Below are 15110 nucleotides of genomic sequence, written 5' to 3'. Positions count from 1 at the left end.
TGTCTTAGATTCTAAAATTAAAACCCATTTGATTTGCAGTCTTGATGAACGTCGTGACAAAATTTCACATCTTGGTTTGCTATATTTTCGAAGATATGAGCTGTGGAAGTTAGGGTTTTTGCAGGCTAAAGAATTTCATCTCAAAGAAGTGACCTTGGGAAAAATGTCATAACTCTCTCTCTCTGAGAAGAGGATTGGAATTTTTGTAAAAAGTGTGGTTAGTGCACGGTCAATAGTTTTCTGTGTATCAATTTCAAAGCCGAAGGAGGAAACAGTGACACATGGCACATCATACAAGTTCTCTCTACTAAACTAGTCCATAATTAGGTCATTGTGAGCAATTGGGCATAACTTTGTCTTGAAGAGTCCAAATCGGGTCAGACTTGTGGCATTGGAAAAAAGTCTCTGAGGTGTCTAGAAGACTGAAGATCACATGTTGTGGGATCTAAAATCGTAGAGATACAACAGATTAAATATCATGGATCCTAGAAGGCAAGAAAAACTAGATCAAGTGTTGTCAAGGGGTGCAAAGGACCCAACTTTCTAGGGCAGCAAAGAGCAAGGTACAACAAAATAATGCAGTAGAGTAAGCTACAGGTAACTATCTTCTGTATATGCATGGTCATCTCTTAATTGCACTAGGTTCTTTGTATTCTAATTTGTTGTTTTTGTTTAGCACTGACATATGCTCTGCAGGATGAGGTAAGATTTGCTATTATCATGTCATGGGTATTTCGTTGAAGACTTTTTGCAGGTATTATATATTCATCAAGAGAAGAATCAATGCATAATCTAATTTTTCTGAAGAAGATAAAGGGTAGCATGACAAGAGCAACAATTAAGGTGCAGAACAACAGCAAGAAGTTCACCATATGAAGTCTTCAAGTGGGCAACACTGCATACAAACATTGGAAAACTATCATTGTACAAAGTCATTGTAAAAGCTGTACAAGTGTCTCTCTTCCAAGAGTTGAAGAGGTAGTGTCGGGAGGTCTATGATCATCATTAGGAGGTTTGTGTCATAGTTGGGGTTTATGGTCTAGTGTGTCTTATTCTTCTACATCATTCTATATCATTGTAAAGTGGACCATTTTCCCTGGTACAGGAGTCTATTCTTCTTTTATTCTTCTATAGGGTGCTAGGGTGGTGCTAGGGTGAGTTGTGGCTCACTGGGTGTTGGGGCATCCATTCAGTTGACTACTGAAGAATCTTTGGCCTTGGAGCATCCATCCAGTGGGAGCTGGAGAATATGCATTTCTAGATTCTAAGAAGTTGGGGCTTTCTTTCCAATTGGAGTTGAAGATTAAAGAATTTTTAGAAAATCCTTCAGTTGTTTTTGACCCGGAAGGGGTTTTCCACCTAAAATTTTTGTGCCTCTTATGTTCTTTTATTAACTATTGTTACCGCATACACATTAATGATAATTGAATATTAACTAATTCTTTGAAAATATTTAAAAGTACTAATTGCTAAGGAATACTGATTCACCACGCCCCCCCACCCCCCTCATTATTTTCCAACAATTGGTATCGGAGCTTGGTTCCTTTAATAGCAGTTTAACAACTGGAAGGAGATCATAGAGCATACCAAGAATGGTGTACCTTTATTTAATGAAAATAATTATGCACTCTGGAAAGGAAGAATGGAGGTCTATCTCTTGGCACAAGGTTACGAAGTATGGGACACTGTTCAAATGGCTTTACACCAACAGTGGATGAACAAGGTAAGAATAATTTGGTAAATGATGCAAAAGCAAAGAATATTATTATTAGTGGACTTATTGAATCTTCTTATCATAAGGTGTTGGGTTGTAAAACCGCCAAAAATGTATGGGACAATCTTGATAATATATATGCAGGTGACTCAAATGTTAAAGAAGCAAAGCTTCAAATCTACAGAGAAAAATTTGAGCAACTCAAAATGAAAGAAGATGACAACATTGCTGCATACCAACATGTTGATGAAATAACCAACACTCTAGAAGGATTGGGACAGCCTGTTGACGAGAAAACTATTATATGAAAGATTCTTAGAACATTACCAGGAAGATTCAACCCAAAGGTATTGGTCTTAGAATACAGTGCAAATCTAGACAAACTCAGCAAAGAGGAATTACATGGAGTTCTCATAGCATATGAAATGAGACTTGATGAAGAAGAGGGTACTTCACATCTAGAAACTGTGTTCACTGCATCTAAGAAAACCAATAAGGACAAACAACCTTCAAAGGCAAAGACCTGCACCTGCACCTGCAAGTGTGAAGAAAAGGAAGATGATGAAGAAGGTTTTTCAGATGGAGAATATGCTTACTTTATGAGAAAACTAAAAATTGGTAAGGGAAAATTCAAAGGTAAACTTCCATTGATATGTTTCAGTTGTGGTGAGGTTGGGCATTTCGCAACAAAATGTCCAAACATAAGTGATGGAAAACTCAAAAGGAAATAAAGGCTAGGAAATTCAACAAGCAAGGCAAGAAGAAAGGATTCAAAATGAGCTTTCTCTCTAAAGAAGGTAGCTCACCATTTGATGAAGACAGTGACAGTGAAGAAGAAGCCAATGAGAGAGTATTGTTTATGGCCAAGCACAATAAACAAGAGGTATAAAACAATGAAGAAGAAGGGTTGACCATAGAAGAATTTTCTAAGGAGGCAATCAAGCTTATAAAAGAGCTCAAGGCTGAGAAGATCTGTTCCAATACTCTTGAAGAACAAGTTCAAGGTCTCAAAATTGAAGTTGAATAACACAAATGTATTGAAGAGTCACTTCAAAATAAGTTGGAAGAAAGCAACCGAGAAAGGGAAGCATTAGAAGCCAAAATAGTCTCGTTGCATAAGGAAGTGAAGAAAGGAAAAACTGTCCAAAAATATGCCAACAACTCAAGGTGTTGGAAAACTCATCAACAATCAACAATATTACAACGATAGAACTGGCCTTACTTATAAATAAAAAGAAGTAGGACCTTCTACAACAAAATACAATGAACCTATCAGATCTGACAGGCATGTAGACTTCATTGAACAAGATCGCAAGAACAACCTTGGAAGACAATTCCTTGATGAATATTTTCATCCAGGTACCAACATATTTTTCATGGCTATCATTATTCATGTGAAAATTTGGTCATAAAAGCTCTAGAATGTCGCACGTACCCTAGGAACCAATACAATCCCAGGAGATCTGTCAAATCTGAACCTCCAAGGGCCTAACGAAACATCAATAAATATTTGAACATTTAAGAAGTAATATTGAATGTTACAAATGTCGAAACTTTGAACACATAGCCAAAGACTACAAACTTGAAAATCCTCCAAAAGAATCTTTGAAGCCACAGAATGAACGAATATGGAGAAGAAGAACACTGATAATTGTGCTCTCGCTCTCAAGGCTCAAAACAACAAAGATGTGTGGCCTGTTGATAGTGGTTGCTCAACGCATATGACTGGATATAGAAATAAATTTGTATCTCTAAAAGAGAATAAGGATGGAACCATGTCCTTTGGAAATGATGGATCTTCAAATGTTATAGGATCAGGTACCGTCAGTCTTGGAAGCAAAGATGCTCTAGCCAAGAATGTTCTATTGGTTGAAAACATGAATCACAATCTGCTCAGTGTTGGAAAAATGTGTGATCTAGGACACACAATGCTATTCAACTTCACAAAATGTGAAATCAAGAAAGGCAGGTATGGTAAAATTTTGGTTACAACAAGTTGAGCTCCACACGACATATATGTTCTAGATGAAGCAACTAAAGCATGTCTACTAGCTAAAGAAGATGGAAGATGGTTATAGCACAAACGAATGGGTCACATAAACTTTGACAATATTGTCAGGATAAGAAAAGAGGAAGCAATATGAGAAATGCCGAAAATCTCAAAAACTTTCGAACACATTATGTGAGGCCTGTCAACATGGCAACCAGACAAAATGTGGATTTGAAACCAAAGAACACTTTTCATCACATCCATTGGAATTGATACATACTGATCTATGTTTTCCTATGGGAACAAAAGGCTTAGATGGAGAATTATATTTCATGTTAATGATAAATGACTATACCAGGATGACAACCCTCAGTTTCCTAAAGAAAAAATCTGAAGCATTTAAGTGCTTTAAGATCTACAAGGAGTTGGTTGAAAATGAAACTGATTTAAAAAATAAAGTGTCTGATGATATAATGGCGGAGAATTCACTTCCAAATTATTTCAACAATACTATGATTAAAATGGAATAAAATGAAAATTTTCAACAACATGAACACCTCAAAAAAATGGAGTTTCTGAAAGAAAGAATGGAACCACACAGGTGACCTGAAAATGGGGCACTAAAGGCTTCTTGTGAGCTTACAAGAAACTCTTCCACTTCCAAAGCTTAAATGCTCCCAAGATTTATTGATTAACCAATGTGGAATTAATAATGTGCTTGAACATAGGTGTATGCTTATATTTCTTTTAAAACCATTATGTGTTGTAAGTTCACTTACTTATACTGGTATAAAATACATATGACAGTGAGTAAAGCAGAAAATAAGCAAAACATGCATAGCAGCAAGATGCCGCAATAAAAAAACACACATAACAACAATATTAATTTGGAGTTCACCCAAAACTCTTGGGCTATGTCTCCTTGAGCTCTAGTCAAACTCGACTAGGCTCTCTAGGATTATGGCAGCAATTCTTTTACAAGCTCCATGCTCAACTCCACTAGTTTACATAGAACACAATGGGCTTAGAACACCATCTCATCCCTGGCTCTGAAGCTCTCGGCTTTCTGGCTCTGGCTCTGGCTCTGGCTTCTCTGAGCTCTCTCTTGGCCTCTGCGTGCATCAATGGTTTGCTCGACCTCCAAGCGACCTTTTGCAACCTTCCAGCGACCTTTAGCAGCTTTGCTGCCAGTCAATCGTGCTCTCTAGCTTTTCGCTCTCTCTCAGCTAACAGCTCTCCTTCAGTGACCTCCAGCTCTCTGCACATTAGCTACAACAATCTTCAGTGACCTCCAGCTCTCTACACGTTAGCTACAGCAATCTTCAGTGACCTCGAGCACTCTGCACATTAGCTACAACAATCTTCAGCGACCTCCAAGTCTCTGCATGTTAGCTATAACAATCTTCAGCGACCTCGTCAATTGAGCTCTCTGACTCTTTTGAGGCATTTTTCCGGCCCTACGGCTTCTCCAGTCATTTCTCTGCATGTAATCATCCCTCTATGGATTTGCAGTTTCTCTTCTCTCTATCTCTTTGACCAGCCATCTAGCTTTATGGCTCTCTAGCTCTGCACGTTCCCAAACGCATCATTGTCTGCAAAATGCCTGCTTGCAGTATGGCACAATGATCAAAAGCTCTACAAACAAAGGATCGGGGCCTTTTTCCAGGAAAAAACCCGAAAATGGACAAAAATTCCAATACACAGATATTTTTGGAAAAACACACTATCAGGCGTGAATTCCAGACTTCAAATTCCCTGAAATCGCCCCTATAAACCCTATCGGGTCCACCATTAGTTCGCATATCACATCGTATAGGAGGATTCACAAAAACCCAAAATACAGGGAATACATTGAAAAATCCAAATTCCTGGACTTCAAAAATTATGAAATCGGGTCAATAAACCCAATTGCATTGGCCCTAACATCAGGGTTCACCAATCACCGTTCACCGATTAAATCTGGACCATTGATCTGCTCCCCGATCGGATGGTCCATATCGCATCGCATATCGCTACGGCTCGGGTCTTTTCATATGCCATACACCGACGCCGATAATTGGCAATCGCATGTCGCATTGGCCCAGGGGTCCTTCCCTTTTGGGTGTGCCGATTGCCGATCCGCCGATCGGTCGATTGCAATCGCTCCATCGCATAGCCCGAGGTCTCAATATCACATGCGGGCCTATCTCTGATGTGATAAGTCAGAGGTTGTAGTTGGGGATCCCTTCCGCCTCTGCTTTAAGTCCTCCACTCAACCCTTCCGATGTGATTTCCCTTTATTAAGGCCTTAAGCCCATTTTTAGAAGATTTTGCCTCCTTTTCAAAGGACAAAGGCAAACTTCTTTTTGCAATAACTTCTGCATCCGAGGTCCGTTTTAGCCCATTCAAGTTGCAGTAGATCCAGAATGAAAATATCTACGCAATGGGACTATTTCCAGGAGCATCCTTGGACTTTAATTTTCCTCTGTGAGGAGCACTTAGACTTAGAAGTCTATCCAAAATCCATTTTGGATCAACAGGAAATGGGTAGAACAATGATGAAGGACTCAAAATTGGATGAAAAATTATGGGTTCAACCAATTGATATGACAATCTTCATTGTCAACAGAAGTCTTCTCAAATATAATTGCAATAAGATCCCATATGAATTATGGAAAGGAAAACTAGCTAATGTAAAATATTTCAGAATCTTCGGAAGCAAATGTTATATCAAAAGAGAAGATAAAAAGTTGGGTAAGTTTGAATCACTTGTTCATGAAGGTATATTTGTTGGTTACTCATGCAAAAGGAAGACCTATAAATGTTATATAATCTAAGATGAAAACAGATAGTGGAGAGCATAAATGTTACATTTGACGAAGATAGTGTTTTAAACGAATAATGATGAGGATCTAGAATCTTTGAAACTTGAGACAGAGGCTAAAAAAGGTACAAAGAAAATTCTAGAAGAAGAAGAAACTATCAACCAGGAAGAAGTAAATAATGATCAACAAGATATATAGGAACAACAACAAGAAGCTCCTCCAAAGAGAACAAAAGAACGGATTCAAAAGAACCATCCATCAAATCAAATCATTGGTGACATAAATGAAGGAATTGGAACAAGAAAAGGTCAACAGCTTTGTTCATCACAACAATCTCACATTGATTTTCTAGCAACCTTTGAGCCTAGTAGTTTTGAGGAAGCCAGCCAGAATGAACATTGGGTAGCAGCTATGAATGAATAATTGGATCAAACCGATAAGAATAACACCTGGGAATTAGTTCCACGACCAAAAGATAAAAATGTCAATGGGAATAAATGGGTGTTCAAGAACAAGTTGAGTGAATATGGACAGGTTACTAGAAATAAAGAAAGATTGGTTTGAAAAGGCTATGCACAAGTGGAAGGAACTGATTTCGACGAAACATTTGCACCAATTTCCAGAATGGAAGCCATCTGGATGTTTCTCACCTATGCATGTTCAAGAAAAATAAAAGTCTATCAAATGGATGTTAAGTCAGCATTTCTGAATGGAGAATTAGAAGCAAAAGTTTACATCGAACAACCTGAAGGTTTTCTACTATCAGAAAAAGAAGACTATGTTTGTAGGTTAAATAAGGCTTTGTATGGTCTCAAGCAGGCTCCCAAAGCATGGTATGCTCATCTTGACAGATATCTATATCAACAAGGGTTCAAGAAAGGTACTTTTGATAGCAATCTTTACGTACAAATAGATAAGGATAATTTAACAATTGTTGAGGTATATGTGCATGATATAATATTTGGTAGTAATGATGATCGACTAAGTAAGAACTTTGCTACAAAGATGCAAAGTAAGTTCGAGATGTCTTTACTTGGTGAATTGACATACTTCTTAGGGCTTCAAAATCTCAACAAGAGAAAGGAATATTTATATGTCAAGCCAAGTACATCAAGGAAATGCTCAAGAAATTCAAAATGGAAGATTTCTCGTCCTTACTCTGATGGTAAAAGGTTGCAAATTGAGCATAGATGACTCATCTAAGGATGTGGATTAGACGTTGTATAGATCTATGATTGGTAGTCTTCTATATGTAACAGCCTCCCGACCAAATGATATGCAAGAAGTTGGACAAGTAGCAAGATTCCAAGCAGCACCAAAAGAATCACATATTATTGTCGTCAAAATAATTCTTTGATATCTAAAGGGAACAACAGAATATGGATTGTGGTATCCCAAGGGCAACAATCTCATTATTCAAGCCTTTATAGATGCAGATTGGGCAGGAAGCATTGATGATCATAAGAGTACTAGTGGAGCAGCATTCTATCTAGGTGGTTGTCTCGTATCATGGTTGAGAAAAAAGAAAACCTCAATCTCATTATCTATAGCGGAAGAATAATACATTGCAACAACATCTTGTTGTACTCAAGTCCTTTGGATGAAACAAACTTTGCAAGATCTTCAAGTACAATTCAGTGAGCCTATTCCCATCTTCTGTGATAACACCAATGCCATCAAGATCTCCCAGAATCCTGACATGCATTCAAAAACAAAACACATTCCGATAAAATATCATTTTGTTAGAGAAAAAGTCATTGAAAAGAATATCAAACTTGAATATGTTGGTACAAAAGAACAAATTGTTGATTTTTTCACTAAACCTTTACCTCATGAAGCATTTGAATATCTTCCTTAGAAGCTTGGGATTCTCCCAAGTTCTCATTAGATTTTCCTTATTCAGAAAATAAAAGGGGGGTGGAAGTGTGTACAGGTCCACTGGATGTTTGTGTGTTAGGGGGAGTTACCCTTTTTCATTGATGTCAAAGGAGGAGAGAAGGCAGTAGGAAGAGGTGCCCTGATTGCAGGGGGAGTACTTGTGTTGCCATCAATGCCAAAGGGGGAGATTGTTGATCTAAAGATGATCTGAGGTTGTCATTGATGTCAACCCAAGCAACACTAGGGGCTACCCTAACCTTTCAAGGGAACATGACTTGACAAATTACTCTATTTTGAGTCAAGGATCTTCTATATAGATTCTACTCATCCAGATGTTTCCGTTGATATATGGCACACCAAGTAACTCTTCACGGTTTGAGATACTCATGTTTGAAGTTAGTAACCACAATTAGTGGGCTAAAACCCTATGGGGTTATGGCATGGCACTCATAATTGGTTTTTTCATTGAATAGTCATTAATTAAAAAGAAAACTTAAGCTCCTAAAATCCCTCCAACATTCTCTATAGAAGCCCCTCTCAACTCTATAAAAAGAAATCTAATATATCCTCCAAAAGTAGCGATCATGGAATTTTCGCTATAACTTCATTTCTGCAAAGTCTTAGATTCTGAAATTAAAACCCATTTGATTTGCAATCATGATGAACATAGTTACCTAATTTCATATCTTTGTTCGCTATATTTTCGGAGATATGATCTGTGCAAGTTAGTGTTTTTGCAAGCTGCTGAATTTCATCTCAAAGAAGTGACCTTGGGAAAATCATCATAACTCTCTCTCTGAGAAGAGGATTGAAATTCTGTAAAAAGTGGCAGATGGCACACGAAATATAGTTTTCTAAGTATCAATTTGAGAGATGAAAGAGGAAACGATGACACATGGCATGTCGTACAAGTTTGCTCTACTAAACTAGTCCATAATTAGATCATTGTGAGAGATTGGGCATAACTATGTCTTGAAGAGTCCAAATCGGGTCAGACCTCTGGCATTGGAAATAAGACTCAAAGGGCTTCTACAGGATTGAAGATCACATGTTGGGGATCTGAAATCACAGAGATACATCAGGTTAAATATCGTGCTCCTAGAATGAAAAAAACTAGATCAAGTGTTGTCAAGGGATGCAAAGGACTAGATTTTCTAGGGCAACACAGAGTAAGGTGTAGAAAAATGATGCAGCAGAGATAAGATACAGGTAAGTATCTTCTATATATGCATGTTCATCTCTTAATTTCATTAGGTTCTTTGTATTCTAATTTGTTGTTTTTGTTTAGCACTGACATATGCTCTGCAAGATGAGGTAAGATTTGATATTATCATGTCATGGGTATTTCCTTGAAGACTTTTTGTAGGTTATTATATATTCATCAAGAGAAGACTCAATGCCTAATCTAATGTTCTAAAGAATGAGAAATGGTAGCATGACAAGAGTAGCAATCAAGGTGCAGAACAACAACAAGAAGTTCACCACATGAAGTCTTCAAATGGGCAACACTGCATACAAACATTGTAAAAGTATCATTGTACAGAGTCATTGTAAAAGCATATTTGTAAAGGTTGTATAAGTGTCTATCTACCAAGAGTTGAAGAGGTAGTGTCAAGAGGTTTAGGGTCATCATTAGGTGGCTGTGTGATAGTTGGGGTTATGGTCTAGTGTGTCTTCTTCTTCTATATCATTCTATATCATTATAAAGGGGACCATTTTCCCTGGTACGAGATTCCATTCTTCTTTTGTTCTTCTATAGGGTGGTAGGGTGGTGCTAGGGTGAGTTGTAGCTAATTAGGTGTTGGGGAATCTATTCAGTTGACTACTAAAGAATCTTGGGCATTGAAGCATCCATTCAGTGGGAGCTGGAGAATAATTATTTTCTAGATTCTAGGAAGTTGGAGCTTTCTTTTCATTGGAGTTGAAGATTAAAGAATTATTAGAAAAGTGTTTATTGGTTTTTGACCTAGAGGGGGTTTTCCACCTAAAATTTTTGTGCCTCCTATGTTCTTTTATTCATTGTTGTTACTACATAAACATTAATGTTAATTGAAGATTAACAAATGCTCTGAAAATATTTAAAAGTGCTAATTTCTAAGGAATACTGATTCACCCCCCCCCTCAATATTTTCCAACATGTTCACTTGCTTGGTTTTCAATGGCGTGGTGATGTACGGGTTCTCTATTTGCGGACCTTCGACCTCATGATGGCCTTCTGCCTCTGGAATATTAATATTTCTTTGATCCTCATCCTCCCCCTCAGCGGTCACATTATAGAATTCCAGCGCATGGTGCAGCTCGGTGCTCCAATATGGCTGAACCAACTCCAAAGGTTCCTATGGAATTATGAAGATCATTGCCTTAATCTCCTGTAGAGCTTCATCAATGCTCTCAAATCCATCTTGAAAACTCAAGGTGATAATAGGGTAAATTGTTTACCTCCGATGGCACACATCATAATGATTTAGTCATCATGTTGCATCGCAACGTAGATACTTCATGCAACCTATTATGTCAATGCTCCAACTCTTCATCTGAGTCCAAGGTGCAGGAAATTTCACGGTCCCATGCAATCCATCCATCAGCCATTGGATTAATACAATCTTGATCTTGCATAGTTATTTTTTAGATTTTATCCAAGTCATCATCACTTTCTTCGTAGTCGCAGACCAATTCAGTATAGCGCGGTCCTTCTGCAGAGTCCAATGGTACTACCACTCGAAGCGATTTCCTCTCAAATGACATTGTCCTCTTTTTCAAGTTGATGACTCCATTCATATCTATGGCCCAGTCAATTCAAGGAGTGTGGAGTATGGATTGTTGTCTTTGACGATCTATATTACTTCAAAAATCAACCAGTGCACTCGCACCTTCTATATCCACTATTACTCCATGTAGTCGTCCCATAGGAATGATCTTCTGCTGGTTTTCCATTCTAAGTTGGATCAAAGACCACTACAGCACAGGTATCCCCATTCTTTCCCATGTGTTTTTAGGAAAAATGTTCACGTCAGACCCAGATCCAGAATGACCTGGTCCATCTCATAATATCCTATCTGCGCGATGAGCCTCATCTCGCGCCCTATTCTTGCCTTATGTTTGCCAATATTTATTATTACATGGTGTCCATCAGGAGTGTTTTCCTTACCAACACACTTGTTTATCAGCTCTCGCAGGCCCTTCACAGCTTTACTATCATGCAACAAGTTCATGCAGGTCTCCAAGAATGTGGTAAGCAGAGAGGGATTTCTATAGGCATGCTAGTTTCTAGTACTTCGTTCTGAATTCCTCAGGTAGATGCCTTAGCGAAGCTTTTCTTGGCCTCTATAAACGTTTCCTTCACACACTTAGATCGAATCCAACTTACTTCTTTGGGGCTTTGCTGACCCATCTGTCCTCTTCAGGTTGTTTTCTCTTATCGTCCCCAGTTGTCACCTTGCTTCTCAGTACGATATTCACATTCAGATCTTCCTCATGTGGCTTAGCTCTCATCATTTGTAAGTTCTGCATAGGTTCTTGAGGCTGCACCTTTTCTCCTCCATCTTAGTTACTAACATAGGGAATTCTTCTATCATGTGGTCAAACTGGCTATAATATTGATAGGACAAGCGTGTCTGGTTCTGACACTCCTGTGTGTATTGCCTTGGTGTCCTAGAGTTATAGGAAATAACCTGTCTGCGACTTCTACCAGGTCCTCCTCTGCCTTGGCCTCGTCCTCATCCATGGTATCCTCCACGCACTCCTCCTATGCCCTGATCTAGAGGTTGAGTTTTTGCTTGCATTCAGTAGGTAGGTGTTTTTTCCATCATCAACTCATAGCTGCGACAGTGGCACTCATCGTGGCCCACCAATTTTCAAAAATCGCAGAACAAATATTTGGTGTCTGAACGAATTTCTGCAGTAAATGACAATTATCCATTACATTTTTTCTAGCCACATGACAAATAGCGCACCATAGCGCATGCCCTGCAATTGGTCCTACTAGAGCTTCTAGCCTTAAGGGAATTGGTCCTCCTCCTGTAATATAATTTGCGAAGACAGGGCAGTGGTCTTTATCATGCCCTTGATTTTACACTTGAGGCACTATAATTCCTCACACACCTCTCGCCTAGCCTCCTCCTTTTTCAAGGTGTGCAATTCCAAGCAGAGGTTCTGCAACCGCGAGTGAATCTGCTGGACTCCCAAAGTCGCATCCTGAATAGGTGTTGCGTGCAATATCATCATGATTTCAAGGGATTCTGTCTGAGTTCCTATCTTCTGTTGTGACAAAGCAATCCTCAGATGGGGCAAAATTAAGGCTATAAACCATTCGCGGTGCTGACCATATGTGAGCTGCATATTAGCTTCGTGGATCACACACTTCAACCTTTGATCAAACTCCCAAGGCATTTCATCAACTCTCATTGTGATTTCCTTAAATTGAACCACTGATTCCGAGTCAGACTTAGGCTTACTAAAATCTTTGTTGAAAGAATCCTTAGTCTCTGGTAGCATTTCTATAGGATGATCAATGCAATACTTAATATACCATGTTAGTGCACGATCTTGTAGAGCAGTAACTAACTATGCCTTCTTTATGTTATCATCAATGATCTGTTGCATGGTCCACACAACATTTGCAACAAACGAGAACCAATCTGTATATTTGCTCCCTATACCCTGGAAAATTCGCAGCTTTATTGAGTTTGAAATGTTGAATGGCGGGGGTGGTGGTGGAGGTGTGGGCGAAGGTGTGTGTTATGGTGGTGAAGGTTGAGGTGGAGTGGATGGATGATGTATCCATAGAAAATCCTCTCTTATCAGCTGCACAACACTTCACAGTGAGGCCTGTACCATTCCCTCGTCGTCACTTGAAGGGGTTCCAATCAACGGGTTGTATTTAGGACCTACTTGCTCTCTATTTCTAAATAGTTTTTCACTTCATGTAGCTCCAAACATCAAGGTAATGGCATAACCTGTTTTTCACAGAAGGGCATCTTAACCCAGGTATTTAGATATTTCAGATACTTACCTCACGGTCCCTTGAAGAAGCGTCACTTTGCTTCACTGTAGCTAACTGAGGTATCAACCTCGAACTCTGTAACAAATCCTCCTATAATTCAATCAAGCCAGTAGTAAAATGCATGTGATCTTGTCTTCAAAGGCTTCCAACCTTCACACTAGCTCCGGAGTCCACACTATTGGACTGTCAAGCCTCCACCTTCCTTGGTCGTCTGCTAACTTAGCTATCCACTCATATAGTTTGATCGGGAAGGTGTAGAAGAAAATTTCATGTATTTCTATGTACAAATATCTGTCCAACCACTACTCCTTTGATAGGCGCAGATTCCTGTTCTCTTGTGCTGCGAATTCATGAATTTTTCTATCCAACCACTTCTCAATTTCCTTCTTGGTCGGATTCCAGTGATGCGACATCACACATCTCCTTAAGTAGATCTCGGTCCTGGAAATGGAACCATTTTTTGGCTTAGTGGGTCCTGACCCAGGTTCAGAGTTAATTGCACCAAAAAAACCCTACACTACTGGCCCTTTCGGCATCAACCTATGTAGCACAGGATGAAGTCTCACCTAAAGCGGTATGGGGGGATGTTGGAACCAAGTTTCTGCATCCAGAGATCAGTGTGATGTATTTTGTTGCCCTATATATGCCTTCGCATAGATCTATAAGACCCTAGGTCCCAACACTGTAACTCCCTTTAGACAGCCTCTAGACCTTCAAGAAGGTCTACGATAGGTCACTGTGCGTACCCTTAATAGATGAAGCATCCACTTACATGTATCATAAAATACCCCTAGATCTGAGCTTGCACGGATCTACTTAAGTATTTAATAAGCATAACATAATGTATTATAATCTTTGTGGAAGTACTTAACACGCATTATGTACAGTTAATAATACTTATCCCATAGAGTTGCGCATCAATAGATCAATATTTTGTAAAGATATTATTCCATCACAACATATATCGTAAACATAAATAATAGAAGTAAATAGATAAACATAGAGATTCTTCAATGATTTTTTTTATTGATCCTCAATATGGTATTGCAGACTCAAAATTGCCCTGTGCACTCAGTTGCAGGGGTCCTCTCACTCAACGGCGGACACTACTCTAGGCATCCATGCACTCAGCTACAGAGCCTTTTCCCTTCTATCTACCTGCTACTTAGTTGCCCTTTTTTCCTTTCTCAAACATATACATGCCTTAGACTCTCTAAGACACACCTATTTATAGCTTTTTACATACAATCCCATGGTCCGCAGACCATGGGTGGATCTCAAAACTGACTTGACTTTACATAGAAATGAGGGTAAAACCCCTTTCAACTCCTAACTATCTACACACTCTGCATCCATAAATTATAGAGACTTTACATATTTTACCAAAATTTACATCAATACTTGGGTTTTTAACCCCAAAACTAACCTAAGGGACCCCATCCCAACATAAAGTCTTCCTACATGTTCCAAATTTCACTTTTGATGGATGTGTTGGAGGAGGATGAGTTCGAAAAATCTTGACTAACCCTACCCTTCTTTCTGGCTACCCTAGAATGATTTTTGAAAATTTTCTTGATATCATCATAAGATAATTAGTAGTTGTCCCCTTGTGATAGCATGTTTAGGGTTTCTAATATATCTTGCATGATCCCTCTAAAAATGACTAGCTTGAGTGATTCAGGATCGAGGGTGCATCTGGCCCTTTTGTAGCTGAGTTGGAAC

The sequence above is a fragment of the Pinus tabuliformis genome, chromosome 7 (assembly GCF_031772625.1).
Source record: "Pinus tabuliformis cultivar Carrire ecotype Pingquan chromosome 7, CPIR1, whole genome shotgun sequence".
Lineage (NCBI taxonomy): Eukaryota > Viridiplantae > Streptophyta > Pinopsida > Pinales > Pinaceae > Pinus > Pinus tabuliformis.
This window is presented reverse-complemented; position numbering follows the sequence as displayed.